Source organism: Lepidothrix coronata, unplaced genomic scaffold (genome assembly GCF_001604755.1).
Source record: "Lepidothrix coronata isolate B3197 unplaced genomic scaffold, Lepidothrix_coronata-1.0 Scaffold16, whole genome shotgun sequence".
NCBI lineage: Eukaryota > Metazoa > Chordata > Aves > Passeriformes > Pipridae > Lepidothrix > Lepidothrix coronata.
In genome coordinates, this window is record NW_016690196.1 from 123,791 (window position 1) to 139,414 (window position 15,624).

Genomic DNA, 15,624 nt, shown 5'->3' on the forward strand with positions numbered 1-15,624 from the left:
AATTTAGTACCAGACTTCACAGGTTTGTATTTCACTATACGGAAAGAACAGAGAGGATCTGCTACCAGCGAGGAGGTGAAAAATCTTCAGCTATGCCAGCAAGACTGCCAATCTTTTTGGAAGGTACTCAACTGCTCCCTCCTGCTTGAAAGCATGTGGGAGCACTTCTTTTAGCAATATGCTGAGTCTTGTTAGCCAGGCTAAGTCCTGATACCCCACCAGTCACAGTGAGCACAGGGCTGATCCTGGGCTGGGGTAAAGCTCCTTCTGCCACTGCCTAAAGCAGCCTGCCGGGACACTTGTTTCAGGGGAGCCAGGCTGATGATCATGCTCCGAATGAATGCCTGCCACTCCAGGCCTTTCCTGCCATGTGATGCAAGAAGTAAGGAGAACAAAAAAAAGCTTTGCCATATTCTTTCTACCTAATCTCTTTTTGTCTCCTATTCTAGTTTCTTTCTTGCCTGCTTATCTTAATTTTCACCTTATTTGATTCCTGTTCTGTTCTCTGCCACAATATTCATCCATCTTTGTCCAAATGTAAGATATTGGTATGCTCAGTTTCACCTGCTCACTTAAGGTTAATAACAATAATAAACAGATAATAATAATAAACAGTAATAATAATAAACAGAGTTTAACCTGATGTCTGTGTACCATGTAATTTGTTATGCTAATAGCCATTTAGCAGAAAAGAGTCTTTCAAATTCTGCTCTCCAGGGAGCTTTTCTTTTTCTGTTTTCCCATATTTTTCAGTCTCTATTGTTTTCTGGTTCCTCCCTGTAGAATCCTACTACAGCCAACAGAGACAGCTACATGAAAATCCCTTGCTGACAGTAGTAATTCTGACGCAGGCACTGGGACACCTGTGGCAGAGCCAGGAGGGCTGGTAAGGAGTCACAGGTGCAGTTTCACACCCCTGCAGACATGGTAATTTCTACTGATGATCTAACAAAAGAGGAAGAAGGAGGTCTGACTTTCAGTGCTTAAACAAAATATGTAGGCAAAGCATCTTAAAACTTAAAGTTTATTAACTGGATTCTTCATCCTGAAATCCATAGGAAAAAATCTCTCTCTCTACATTTGGAATTGTGGGGTTTTTTTAAAGGAAAAACTAAGTGACGTAACTTTTTTTTCCTCTCATATTCACCAATAAGTTCTTAATTGTTATCTGCTTGACAGTGTACATGCATCATTCTGGAAAAAAAAAATCTTTCTTTCTCCTCTTGTAAAGAAGCATTATCTAAATGCTTCTTGGCAGTTGATGATAAGAGCAGAGCCTGTAATATATTTCTCCAATTAATTTCAGGCAGGGAGCCAGATGTTACTTCTATTCAGTTTGCCAAACCTATCGGAGTGCTTAGATTCTGACTATCTCTTTTTTTTCTGACCCACTACAGAGGCGGAAGGAGTCAGCATTAAGTCTTGCCATAAGCACTTGATTGAATACAAGGTATAAGAGAAACTAGAGCCTCCATTCTGATTCTTCTTAAGGTAAGTTTTGCTGTCATTTTAGTGGATTCCTCAGGCTTCTACTGGGTCTTAAGATACTGTCTCAAGAAATGTATCCTTATATATTCATTAAATTCAGAATTGTTTAAATGTTTGGGGGGTTATTTTTATATTTTTATACTTTTTAGACAGCATTATCCTGTACACCATAAAGATATCTTGCAAGAAGCCTTCTGAAAACAGAAGTAATTATGTTTAGGATTTTTTAAAAATATTGATTATACAGCTAATGTTTTGCATCTTAAGGGTAGGAACCATTCAACGAAATGTAACTTCAAACTAAACTTATTTCAAACTAAAACACAGGAAGGTTGCCAAGTTCAGGAACAGGAATATTATGGAAAAACTTCAATCATGCATATATCTTAAAATATTCAGAGTTTGCTGTGGAGGGAGGAAAATTTTCAAGAGAAAATTTGGAGGTTTTTTTGTTTGTTTGTTTGTTTTTTAAACAAGGAACTTAGCACTGAATGAGGAAAAATAACTGAATAGGGAGGAGGTATCATATAAAGTATGCAAACTGTACACCAAAACAACGTGCTTTTGTCAGTAGCAAACTTCAGATTGGTGGGTTGGTTTGAAAAGTAATGTGAGAAAATCTGTCACAGCACTTGTAGCCTCAGCTTTAGGCAGGATATGTATTTGTAACAAATGTTAGAGAACATAACTCAATGTGACCACTGGCACATAGGGTCTCCATCTCCTACTTGAGGAACACTTAAAAGGACATGGTTGCATCTACAGCCAAATCTTCTTCTCTTTGTTCTTAAGCAGCGTCTGTCTTATTTAGTGAAACTGGCACTACCAAGCAGCTACAGCTCAAGACCTTTCTGAGAAGTGGAGTTTGAGGACCACCTGGGGCCCCAAAACAGGGATACAGCTTTAGTTAGGGCAGTGAGCTTTTTTGTAAGGATCGTGGTCTTCAGTGACTTGAACACAAGCCTTGGGCTCAAGGTACTTCTGTTCCTTAATTGTTGGACAGTTTTGGAAAAAGTACAGTGTCTGTCCATGCTTTCATGCTTGCAAAAGGGACAAAACAATACCAGGTGACAAGTTCAGCTGTGTGAATTTCCCAGAATCTGCTCTGAAATGATGACAGACACTAGAATTAAGTTTCAATTTGAACTGTGTAACACTTTCTCGATCCTTGAAATTGTTGGAAAGCAACTCTGTGGTTTGCTATAAACAGTAACAGCTTTATTTTCTTAATTATCAATCTAGCTTTTATCTTCTTTCTCTCTCGTCACAGAGATTCTTCTCCTTTAGAAGCTGCACGATAGACCCAGTAGATGCAGTGTTAAAACTGAGAGTATTTATTCACTGACTTTATTCACTGACTGCACCTAATTTCTGAAGTAATAAAGTACAGCCCATATACTGAGATTATGATACTCCTCAGAATCCCCTGCCTGTTGTTTCTTCCTGCAGCTGACATCAGCTAGTAGAGCAATGAATTGCTGTTTCAGGCTGAGAGCAAGAATTGCACATTTTCCAGTAGTATAGTTATTGTAGACACATTCTATACTATTTCTGTCAATTTATGCTGTCTGATAGGACTCTTCTGGGAATTCTGTCTCTGCCTTTGAAACACAGAATATGATGTGAAGACCAAGCTGATACTCTAATTTCTTTATGACTCCCTGTCCCCATAAAATTTGTGCTATCTCTGTAAGGCTACAATAAAATTTAATAATATCCATCCAGTGTTCTGAGGATGCTTTATATCACATAAAAAAACCTGCTTATACAAAATAACTGCCTTAATTTACTCTGCAGGAACTCTGATGAAGCAGTATGTTCAGCAGTAGTTCAGTAAACAGGTTTGAAATAATGACCAGAAAGTAAAATAAAGCCTAAAAACTAAAGACAAATTTATAGAGTTACGACTTAATTATTCATCTGACCAAATATCCACCAAAAAAAAAAAAAAAAAGGATATTAGGAGATTTTTCTCTTCCTTTCCCTGTATGCATAAAGTAAGATACTTCCAAGTAGTAATAATGGAAGTTCAGACCTTCATCTTGCTCCATAATTTGTCTTTTTCCTGTGTCCTTTGAGTGCCTCCACTGAGGTGTGGTGCTGTGCTGAACTTTCAAACAAAGGGAAGTGTACCTACTGAACACATTTCATTACATTAAAACTATGCTGTTAGTTGCTTTGAATTCCTAAAACATCAGAGTGATGTGCTCTGAGTTACAATTCTTAAGTTTCATATGTGGCTTTCAGTCTTAAAGCCCTGTTTTAATAATGGGACTATGATTAAAACTTGGTGGGCACTTGTTACAGCTAAATACCCTGTGATCCTTCAAAATCTAATGTAACTTTTTATTTCCAGAGTATGGAGGGCCATTGGCCCTCTCTCCTCTGAGAAGACTGTGTTACATAAAGAAAGAAGAGTTTTGACTTCTTAATATGGAGAACCTTTGCAAGATTCTTCACAAAAGCTGCTGTACCTGGTGACTCAGCTTCCAACAAATAACATTTGTAGCTTATCTTCAACAGCCTGTGGGGGAAAAAGGCAGCTAGTGTCATTTTATATCACTCTAAATGCTGCTTTGGACAGGGAAAAAAAAAATCCTTGTATTGCTGCCCTAGGTATGGTTTTTGTCAGGGCAACAATTTTAATGCATACTACCTTTTACGGATACTTCACTAAAATAAGATTTCTATTTGTGTCCTGCACAAAAGTAAACAAACAGACAGAAAAACCACACAAAAAAAATTCCCATGTTCTCTGGCTTTTCCATCACTCTGATTTTCTAGACTGTGCTACTAAATATGGCAACTTCACTGTTTTGTTGTTGTTGGTTTTTCTTTTCCCTGACAGGTAGGAAAAAACAAAATCCATTTTTCCATCTTGACTGTCTGGAACATTGGAAGACATTGTAGTAAAACACCTCCATACACATGCTTTCCTTTTAGGTCATTAGTTTTTATCAACCTTGTCTTAACATTAAGATAGAATGATTTGATAATTGGAGGAAAACGGGTCCAGGAGCAATTTCTCTGACTTGTGCCAGTGGTTAAATTAGATCATGTAGTGGTAAAGATGCAAAATCCACCCACGTGTGTGACTCACTAAACGATCAGTGCACATCCCTCTGTGGAGGATTGAAACCAGGATCATAGGTTCAGGGAATCCCACACACAGTCTGATAACTGAAGGGGAGAGAGCTCTGTAGGCTGCTGAGTTGTAGCATATTCAGTATCTGTTTAAGTTGCTGGGATGATAGCTCTACAGACAAAATGAAATCAAAAGGAAGTTTTCCCATTTGATTTCTAAAGCAATCTTGCCATGAATCGTGGAGGAGTTTCTTTGGTTTGACTTGGGTTTTTTTGCAGGGCAGATGGTGTCTGGATGTTTTTAAACAAAATGTATTTTCTTCTTCTCTGACTGCCCTGTAGCTTCTTGTATTGCTTGCTCTATCTTCCTTCTTCTGAACATCTTTACATCATTCACTACTTCATGAGCTGTCTCCGTGAAATAGTCTCATATGAGTCTTCATAATAACCTTGCTAACCCACTCTGGCAAAACCCACTCTGGCAGGATAAATATCCCTCTTTTGGACTGTGGTGTTTTCAGATGGCCATGATTTTTTTTGATCTGTCTAATTCAGTGCCTTAATAATGATAATGCTGTCAATATGTGGGAGGAGAAAATAGTGAGCTACCTAATATCCTATAGGCCTAGTCCTTTAAATCTTAGACTGGGGAAGAAATCTCATGAAGCAGGAATACTATAAAGTTCACATGGCTGTGTTTGAAGGTCGCTGAAATTCTTCCTCCTGGAGTATGGAAATTTCACACCTTTTGGATAAAACTATATATTATTTTAGAGAAACACTTTACCTGTACTCTAGGCTGAAAATATGAGAAATAGTAATATCTCATGCTTTCAAACTAAATGAAAAAATTGTTCTAGTCACTGCCTCATTATGTTTAACTTTCGGGATGTGTATACAGGGTCATTCCCAAGAATTGGGAATCTTTCAAGAGAATTTTCAAAACAAATTAAGAGATTATATCTACTCTCACTTACTTGCAGGCATCAAACTCGTTTGCCTATGGATGCTACACCAAATGGATATTAGCTTTTAACTGAAAGAGTGCCTTCTGCATACCCTAGCCATTTCTTTGGAACACAAGCACTGACTGTGTAGCTCATTCTCATTCAGTCTAACATACTTATGGAAGGGACAGTTTTCTGGCATTAATTAATCTTGGAGGGACGTGATCACTGATTTAGATTACCATTAGGTTCTGAACAAAAAAACCCCAATTAAGTAATTTATGAAGGGATGCTCTTTGCTTCTGTCCTTGATTGCTCATACAAACATACAAAATCAGCTCATTTCTGACAAATGTTGGATGGACTTAGTACAGTGGTACGATAAAGTTGATCTGCACATAGTTAGGAAGTCTGACAGCCACAAAATATGTATAGGTATTTCCCGCAAAACTTTCACTAGGCAGCAGGAATTTACTAGCTGTGTTAGAACTGCTGGTCTACACCACTGCACACTTATCAATTTATTTTCTGTCCTGTACATAGCACAGAAACTTGGTTTGCCAGTCATTTGGTTACCTCTTTGGCAAAGGGGCAAGAGTTGTGGAAACCATGCTAATGGGAAAAGAGGAAACATATAACTTCCTTTTCCCCCTCCCTCTGTTTCTCCTTAGAAAAATCCCAATATTCTGCTCCCATAACCAAGCAAAGATTATAAAGGAACAATATGTTCCTTGTGTATTGCTTTAATCTGTCTACATTTAGCTGGCTTTAAGTTACTCCTCTCTCACTGATCTTGAAAGGCAAAAGATTTTAACACTTCTGAATGCTCTTTATAGGCTTCACGAGGTCTTTGATTTTTGTGGTCCCTTTAAAAGACCAATGAGTGTAGAAAGGAAGTATCTCAGGTGGGAGGAAGGCTTAAAATAATCCATGTAACTTCCGTTTACAGAGAGAGCAGTAAGAGTCTGTCAGATGCTTGGACCCAGCTACATCTTATCCTGTAATACAATGATTGAGGGACGTAGCAATGCCCCTTGAATGCCCCTCTCTGAACATGAGACTTCCTGAGAGCCTGAAATTGGAACAAAAGAGAGCTGTACTCTGAGTGTCTCCATTACTGTAGTCCTATGAAATGTAAACCACAAATCTGTTGTCTTCTCCCCTCCCCCAGATGGAGAGCTCCTTCAAATCTAAGACAAAAAAAAAATATATCACTTTACAGACTTGAAAAAGATGCTTAAAATAATGAAGAGAGGGAAGAGAGTTTGCTGGAAGCTGAGGTGCCAGTCACAGATTTAGTCTTATCCACTACTTTTGTCAGGTTGTGGAATTCATCCCATTTAATTTCTCAGACTCCAACATCCATTTAAAATTAAAATGTCGTATTCTTCCCTGATTTGCACAGTCCTACTTTAGTGAGCTTGTAAAGACATGAAATTTGAGACAAAGCTTTATTCTGTATGGTTTGCTCCATAACATAATATATACTTATGTTCCATATTACTGTGAACACCTATGTTCTTCCAAATAAAACACATACTGTATTTTCAATAACTTTTGTGCTAAATCTTTTAAGCAGTGAAATTTCTTAAGCATTTATGATTTTTTTTTTTTTAAGCAACATTCCTGCAAATGTCAGTGGCTGTTAACATCTGAATCAAACTGTTCCCAGTTCATGTGACTGGAAATGGTGCCCAGAGCAAAAAAGCCAGACATTCTGACTCTCATAAAAGTATAGTCTGTGTGAAAGTGTTTCTACGGAACAGAAGTTGCAGAGTCTGTATCAGAATATGTTTTGGCAGGAAACAAGGTAAGGCTGCATTATGACCATTTTATTATTATTATTATTACCTTTATTAAAGGTGTATTTGGGAAATTAATGGTCTAAGAGTTGAAGAAAAAAATTGGTGATCTAATAAATAAGGACTCTGGCTGCACACAAGGCTAAGTGGCTCACATGTTGCTGGCAGTATCTGAAACTCTTCTGGGATTATATTGGAATTATCTCACAGGATAGAAGGCTGAATTTGGGGTTTTATCTTATAGCCACCCCAGGGAGCATTTCTGAACAGCCTTAGGCTCTTAAGAGGTTTTCCACCTTCTAAGTAGAAGGAATGTCATGAAGTAACCAGCTGTGCATAAGGGTAAAGGGTATTTTTAGCAATGAAGACAGAAAGAGTGAATTGAACTCTGTGCACATCTGAATGAGACTTATTTGGAGTGTTGCATGGGTGGTATCAAAGACAGAAAAGTGTACCAGTCAGAGATGGCTGGACTAGCAGCAGCTGCAGACATACGCTTGCATTTGCCTCCAAAGGTGTTAATGTAGCTAAATATATCTAAGACATAGCACTTAACATATGCACATACTTCCAGAGAAATTGGAAGGTCTAAAAGCATAGCAGAAAATCTGTAACTGAATTCCTAACTCCCTATGAAGCTCCCAATCCAAAAGAGAAAAAGTTTTTTGTTTTTGTTAAAAAGTTGATCAACATTATATGCTCAGCTGAGTTCTCTAAACTTTGTCTGTCATTTAGGACTAAATATTTTTTAAGATTAAGCACTGGATAGCCTATGGCAGATAGTTTAGGATGTGCACTATGTTAAGATACTACTTTACTGAAAGAAAAAAAGGGAACAATAATTAGCTCCTTCTTCCCGATCTCCAGCTACCTTCTCTTATTACAAGTCAATACTGTTGCATGCTCCTGGCTGCATGGAAGAAATGTCTGTGCCTGCATAGACTCTTCCTTCTCATCTGTGGAGGCTCCAAGTCCTAATGCTATGGGAGAATCTCTCAAAGCAAGCAGTGGTTTCAGAACATGACAACTTGCAGTCCTTTGCTCTTTGCTTCTCTTCTCTTTCCTCTGCAGCCTGTTTACAGTGTGTCTGCAAGTAGGACATGAACAGGATAGAGGCCATACTTCCACCACAGTCACAGTAGGTTTGCTGCCTCAACAGCACACCACTTGTGTTCCTGTTTAACTACAGGGAAGGGTCTTCAGGCTACCCGCATAATATTTGACTAACTTATATTTGTGACCCAGGCTACATAACTGCATGGATGGTTTTTTTTCCTTTTCTTTCATCACAAAAGTTCTTTCCTGCATGCCTTCAAGAGGGGACATGGTAGGGATAAACTAAGAAAAGTAGGTATCAATTAATTTGACCAAAGAGATTTCCATCATGTTTCCAAAATAGCCTTGGTGTAGTGTCAAACCACTTGTGCTCATCCTATCTATGCTGGATGTGGATTTTGATCTAAAGACAAATACTCAAAGAAAAACACGATGAGTGTGTAAATAAAGAAATAAGTAGCAGATAAGGATGTGTTACAGCAGCTCATATTCAATCTTCTAAGATCTGCAACTGTTCTTCCCTAAGCTGGATTATTATAATTTTCTTATAATTTTTAACTGATATAAAGTTGAGTTGTCTAGAGATGTCTGGGGGAGGAAGGGGGGTGGAGAGGAGGAATAATCTTACCAAAGACGAAAAGTTATACCCCCAAAGTTTAAAAATAACCAACCAAGTACGTGGCTTACTCACGTACATCAGACCTGTTTTCTCTCGTTTGAGATGATAAATGAGGTAACAATACAAACACAGTTTCTGCGGATATTTCTTCTAGCAGAAGAAACAGTCTGAAATGTGTGCAAAAGCCACAAGCTGTTGAAATAAATAAATAACATAGTCCAAGTTATGTCAGTGTGCCTGTAGAAACCAGCTGCACTCAAAAATGCAAAAGAATTCAGAAGCGTCTTGTATTTGAGGTTTTATTAAGAAATTATTTTAACTGGAAAGAGTGAGGTTGAATGTCCTTTCATGCAGTCTTTAGACAAATCGTTCTATAAAGCAAAAATCGAGATGTGCCAGGTAAAAGGACATTTAAGTAGTGAGAACTTATTTTACATAGCTCTGAAATAGTTTTGTAGTCAATTCCAGTTATTGAAATTCTTGGTGTCTGCAAAATGTCTGTAAGATATCTCAATCTTAGTCATCAGATGACAACTCAAAAATACCCCAAACCCCAGCAGTTTTCAAAGTTCATCATACTGAACATATAGAATCATTTTTGCAATTTACATGTGTACACACCTGACCTGACCTGGATCAAATTTCCTTTTTTTTTTTTTTTGTTAATTCATTCTGTAACATAAATTGAAAATTCTTTGTGCCATCTGAAATCAACAAATGTTTACATATTCAAAATTTTAATCCTTACCTATGCTAAATTCCTTTTGATGTCTTCTCATCTGAACATAAGAAAACTCAATCTCTTTCCAATATTTTAATCATTAAATTCTGATCTGGAGGTTTCTCTACTTCATGCAACACCCTAGGCCTTTAGCATTTTTTTTAGCATCAGAACTCTATGACTTTCATTAGTGTTCTACTCTAGCACAGCAGTTTACATACAGGCTATATTTCAATGGAGAGTTTAAATTTACCTTCTCTAAAGTTGCCCTTAAATATACTCATTATAAATATTTCAAGGCTCTCTTCTCTGCACTTATTTTCATGATCGAACTGGGATGTGGAATGAAACATAATCAACAAAGCATATGAATAGCTCACAGCAGACAGTATAATTAAAGGAATTTTTAAGTAACTTGACATTCTTCCTCTTTGAAATACAAGCTAAGCTACATGCTAATATTTGTGTAAGAAATAGTTTTCTAGGTCATGAACAAGATATTTCTGTCTTTTCTCTGTATGCCTTTCTCAGAAAACAGTGGGCAGGATCTATTTGTTTCAAGCTACACCAACTAGAGTATCAAGGGTTCTAGGACACAACTGCAGAAGACCCTGATTGAGGAATAAGGCAGCTGTGTCACGATATATGTGTATTTGTAAATAAAGGTGCCTTTGGTATCGATTTTGCCTTAAGGTCTCCCTGAAATCTTCCATGCAGTTAGGGCTTTAATTGGCAACAAAAGCAGCCTTATTAATACACGATTTGGGCTAATGCCAGTTTAAGGGGCTTTAACTCTGCTGAGGACCATAGGAGTTAAATTAAAAATATATCTTTAAAAACAGTTTCCATATATATATATGGAAATTTCTTGAGTTCTATTATCAGAAAAATCTTAGAACCTGCATACTGCTAAACAGATGTTTATTCACAACTATTTTTAATTGACTTGTTCCTGCCTGTACAGACAACTTGGAGTACTGTGGTTTACTGTAAAGCCATCTGATTTCCTCTGTAGGACACAGCTTGATTTCCATGTCAGAGGGAGTAATGTCAGGCTGGCAATAATGTAAAATTTTACACAGAAACCTTGGACTGCTTACAACCCTGTCGTGGCACTTGAGATATTTTTTATTAGTGTTGAATTAGAGGGAACAGAAGAAGCTTATTTGTGTCTAATCAAGATGATGGAAAAAAAAGAATCATGTCATGAATAGTCCATAATGGGAGTGAATGACAGTAAGTTCAGTGGAGTGCAACAGAAAAAAAGTAGGATCTGAAACTATTTTGTCAATTTCTTTTCTCATTGTTTCTCAGGCTGATGTAAGATACTTATCTGACAACACTAAAATAAGGTGTCTTTTCTAATATTGCACATTTTTGCTTTATATGCCTCAGGCAAAAAAAAAAAAAAAACAGAACCATCACCAAAAATATCACCAAGCAAACACCCCAAAATCCCAAAGCTTATCTTCTGTTATGCTTACAGGGTACTTGGTGCACAGTAAGGCCTTAATCTAGATTAGTGCCTCATGTCTATATTGATCCTATCATAAGAGTTTTCTTCTCTTTTGAAGACTCACATTGGGCTACTCTGTCTTGCCACAGAAGCAGCAATGGTAAGAGTAAGGGTTGAAAATTAAGCTTAGTAAATCAACATGAGTTGATATGTTCCTGCAATTGGGCAGGAAAAGTCCAGCGCTTTGGTATCTGTGAGGCAGAAAAGGTCTTTGCTTTTTCAGTACTTGAGACTTCTTGTATTTGGATGAAATAGAAGCATGAAGCTAATGTCTACACCCACAGCTGAGCCGCCCGGAAACCAGAGAGTTCAAAGCAGTGCTTCCTTATGATGTATTACAGAAAAGACGGATCTTCCGTCTGTCTTCAGTTTTGCTTTTCCAATTCTTCCTTTCCTTTCCTTTACTTCCTTGTAATGCTACATTGTGATTGAGCATTTGATGTCATATGCATCCCATGTCAGTGACACACGTGCTCTGTACTGTCCTGAGCCTTTCTGTACCTTATTGTCCATTGATTTGAAAGTGCCGACAGACTTATTTCTTTTCCCACTTCACTCGTACTTGCATGGTGCTCTACATGTGAAATGACCACCTAATTTTGCTAAGCCAGGATGTCTGTCCTTTCCACATCAAGAATCTATCTCTAGTCCATAATTTCAGGAAGGCTACTGATATAAAATACCTCTTCGCTACCCTGTGGTGCAAAAGCAGTGAAAGGCAGTGGGAAGAGAATAAATGTAATTGAGTTAATGAGGTTATCCATGTGAGTCAACTTAGACTGTCAGCTTTCTGGAGCAGGAACGGTGCACTTGCAGCATTTTTCTTAGTGCTTGGTACAACAGGTCCCTACTTTCTTTGGCTGACGTATCTTTGAGTGTAAGACAGAGATAACATGATAGCAAGAACAGCACAATGCTGTTTGCAGTTTTGAGACAATTAAAATGAACTCCCTTATCTGAGGACGTATATAAATCTGGATGACACACTTGGGGAACAAAATTTCCCATTGTTTAGGCTTGGAGTGCTTCCTGCAACATTGTCTGTACAGACCACTGCTAGAAGCTTAATATTAAACCATATTTACCACCAGTACAAATCCCTTTTTTAGAATAATTTTTAAGGTAATATATCCTGAAATCTTTCAGATATTTGGAAGATTTCTGTCACAGAAGCAAATAAAGCACCAGATGATAACAAAAATACCCTATTTAAAAGTCATGAGTCTTCTCATTATCTTTTTTTTCCCTCTTTCTTTAGGCTATGCTAAGGCAGCCTAACGCTAACACTTAGTAACACAAACTCTTCCTATAATAACACCCCAGGTTAAGACTAAACTGGCTTAGAAAAGACTTTCAGAATTTTGTTAATTGAACATTTAATCTCTTTTTCCCCAGGGAGTGTTTTTTCCTCAGTGCTGAGCACATTATGTAAAAAAAATTGAAAAATAAGCCCTCTTAGGGCATAATTCATCCTTCTTATTGTAAACACATTCAAAAAGATGAGCTGCTATATGGACAGTTCACACAAAGTTTCTTCTTTGGGACTGCTGCTGAGTATTTCAATTTTGTTTACTTGAAGATCTTTCCTGAACATAAATGAAATGGAAATATCATATCTCATATAATTTAATGTGTTAGACTGACCAGCTTGGATGCTGGGAAGGACTGTACTTTCTAAATAGTTTTATGTAAGATCTTAATATGAGGATATTGGCAAAGTAGGGGAAAAATCATAATTTGTTTGAAATTTTTTCTTGCTCATTGTTGCATAAATCAATGCTTAGGTATTACTTGAGATTCTATAACTAATTTTCTAAAGCACTCTAGGCTGTGAAATTTTCATAGAATCATATAGAATCATAGAATATGCTGAGTTGGAAGGGAGCCATCAGGATTATCAAGTCAGAAAAAGAAATTAATTAAGATAAACAAGTACAGGAGAAGAGATGCCATTTTGTAGCTAGAAGTAAGTCACCCAAGATATTGAGAACACTTAGTCTGTGAATGACCTTGGATAAATCATAAAACAAGATGAGACATTACACAAAAAAATCTTGTATACAGCAGTGGTGGAGACAGTCAAAGAAGAGTTGCTTAGGACAAAAAATTCAGTAGGACAGTTGATATTAGATACTTGGTCAGATGAAGATGTTGAAGTTGAGGAAGAAGGCATAAGAATATGAAAGACTGGGAATGCGTATAGTGAGGAAAGGACTGATGTGGTAAAATTTTAACTTTCCATTTTTAGTGGAATGAACATTTCATTCCCTAACTGGATCACACTAATTGCCCTACGTATTTACCCCTACAAAAGCTGCATGTTCAGTGGTGGAGCCTATACATGGCATAATACTTTTGGTACAAAAACGTTATCAGCTGAATTGAATTTCAGGACCTTTATCTGGGCATCTGGGTTATTTATCTGGACCATGTTTCTTTTGTCTTACTGTAGTTAAATAGTTTGCCAGCTGGTCATCTGCAACATATTTGCTTTATTGACAATCAGCACCAGAACTTGGCTTATTAAGATGACTATTCAGCTGACAAAAGGGAAGACATTTTAACTACAAAATCAGTAGGAATTCACTGTGCTAACTAGGCTTTGGGTCCCTCATAAAACATAAGTTATGGATTGAGCCCACTTTATATGGTTGTACCTCTCTTTGTGCAGGTAAGTACTACCACAGCTAAGTTCAGCCTAGTTAATCAGCCAGGACAGATTGGACATTAGCAAGTACTGTGTGTAACTGGATTTTTAGCCCAGCTGACACACTGTGGCATAGGAGTTGAAAATTACTGCTGACCCGCAGGCTAGCAGCTTTAATAGACTGCAGATTTTACAGAACAGGCAAATCACAAAATACTTGAATAGAGATCAAGTTAATTGCACCAATAACTACACCCAATTCTGCAGTACTTTGAGAGGTATTCTTTATGCTGCTCTGCTCATGTCCTTTATATGGGAACTTAGTGGAAAGAACTAGTATTCTATAGAAATTATTCTGTCAGGAAATTAAACTTAGTTGTGCTAAATATTTCAATAGCCTTTTTTTCTACATGAGAAACCCAAAAAGAATAGATGTCAGGGTGTTGAATCAGGTTTTATAAATTCTTCTCATTTTTTTGGTCTCTTTGCCCCTGTTATGAACTACAGAATCAGAGACTATTGAATTGGAAGGGACCCACAGGGATCATCAAGTCCAGCTCTTGGCCTGCACAGGACCATCCCCAGGAGTCACATCATGTGCCTGAGAGTATCATCCAAACGCTTCTTGAACTCTGTCACGCTTGGTGCTGTGACCACTTCCCTGGGGAGCCTGTTCCACTGCCTGATCACCTTCTGGGTGAAGAATTTTTTTCTAATATCCAACCCAGACCATCTCTGACACAACTTCAGGCCATTCCTTCAGGTGCTGTCGCTGGTCACCACAGAGAAGAGATCAGTGGCTGCCCCTCCTCTTCCACTTGTAAGGAAGTTGTAGACTGCAATGAGGTCTCCCCTCAGTCTCCTCTCCCTCAGGCTGAACAAACCAAGTAAGCTCAGTCACTCCTCATACAGTTTCCCCTCAAGGCCCTTTACCATTTTTGTTACCCTCCTTTGGACACTCTCTAGCAGCTTAATATCTTTTTTACATTGTGGTACCCAAAATGGCACACAATATTCAAGGTGATGCCTCTCCAGTGCAGAGCAGAGCAGGACAATCACCTCCCTTGATTAGCTCGTAATGCTTCGCCTGATGCCCCCCAGGACACGGTTTCAACTTGCCATTGACCAGGACACTCAGGTCCTTTTCTGTGGCACTACTTTCCAGCATCTAATTTCCCAGTCTGTCCATACATCCAGGTGCAGAATCCAGCACTTCCCCTTGTTGAGCTTCATATGGTGGGTGATTGGTCAGTCCTCTGATTTGTTAAGGTCTCTGCAGGCCTCACTGCCCTCGAGGCAGTCAACAGCTGCTCCCAGTTTGGTATCATCTGGAGACCTGCTTAGAATCCTTTCCACTCCCATGTCCAAGTCATTTATGAAGATGTTGAAGAGCACAAGGCCCAAGTGGAACCCCAGTAGTGACAGGTCACCAGTCTGATGTTACCCTCTTCACTATTGCCCTCTTTGCTCCACCCATGAGCCAATTGCTCACCCACCACGTGATGTGTTTATCCAGTTGTGGGCTGGACATTTTGTCCAGAAAGATCCTGTGAGATACAGTATCAAAAACTTTACTGAAATCCAAAAAGATGACACCAACTGGCTTCCCTTGATAACCAAGTGGGTTGCCTTGTTACAGAAGGAAATCAGGTTTTACAAGCAGGACTTTCATGAAGCCATGTTGGCTGTGACCAATGATAGCATTGTCTTTCAGGTGTTTTTCAATACTTCCCAGAATAATCTT

The 15,624-nt window shown here is 38.2% G+C and overlaps 1 protein-coding gene across 2 annotated transcripts in view; it reads left to right on the top strand.

Annotated features, from left to right (window-relative positions):
- The first annotated feature begins 1,430 nt into the window (after positions 1–1,430).
- FMN2 (formin 2) overlaps positions 1,431–15,624 on the top strand; it is a 179,686-nt gene continuing 165,492 nt past the window's right edge. For both annotated transcript variants that reach the window (XM_017806715.1, XM_017806716.1), the window contains exon 1: positions 1,431–1,491. The gene's annotated coding sequence lies outside the window, so the exon portion shown is untranslated. The remainder of the gene's footprint in view (positions 1,492–15,624) is intronic.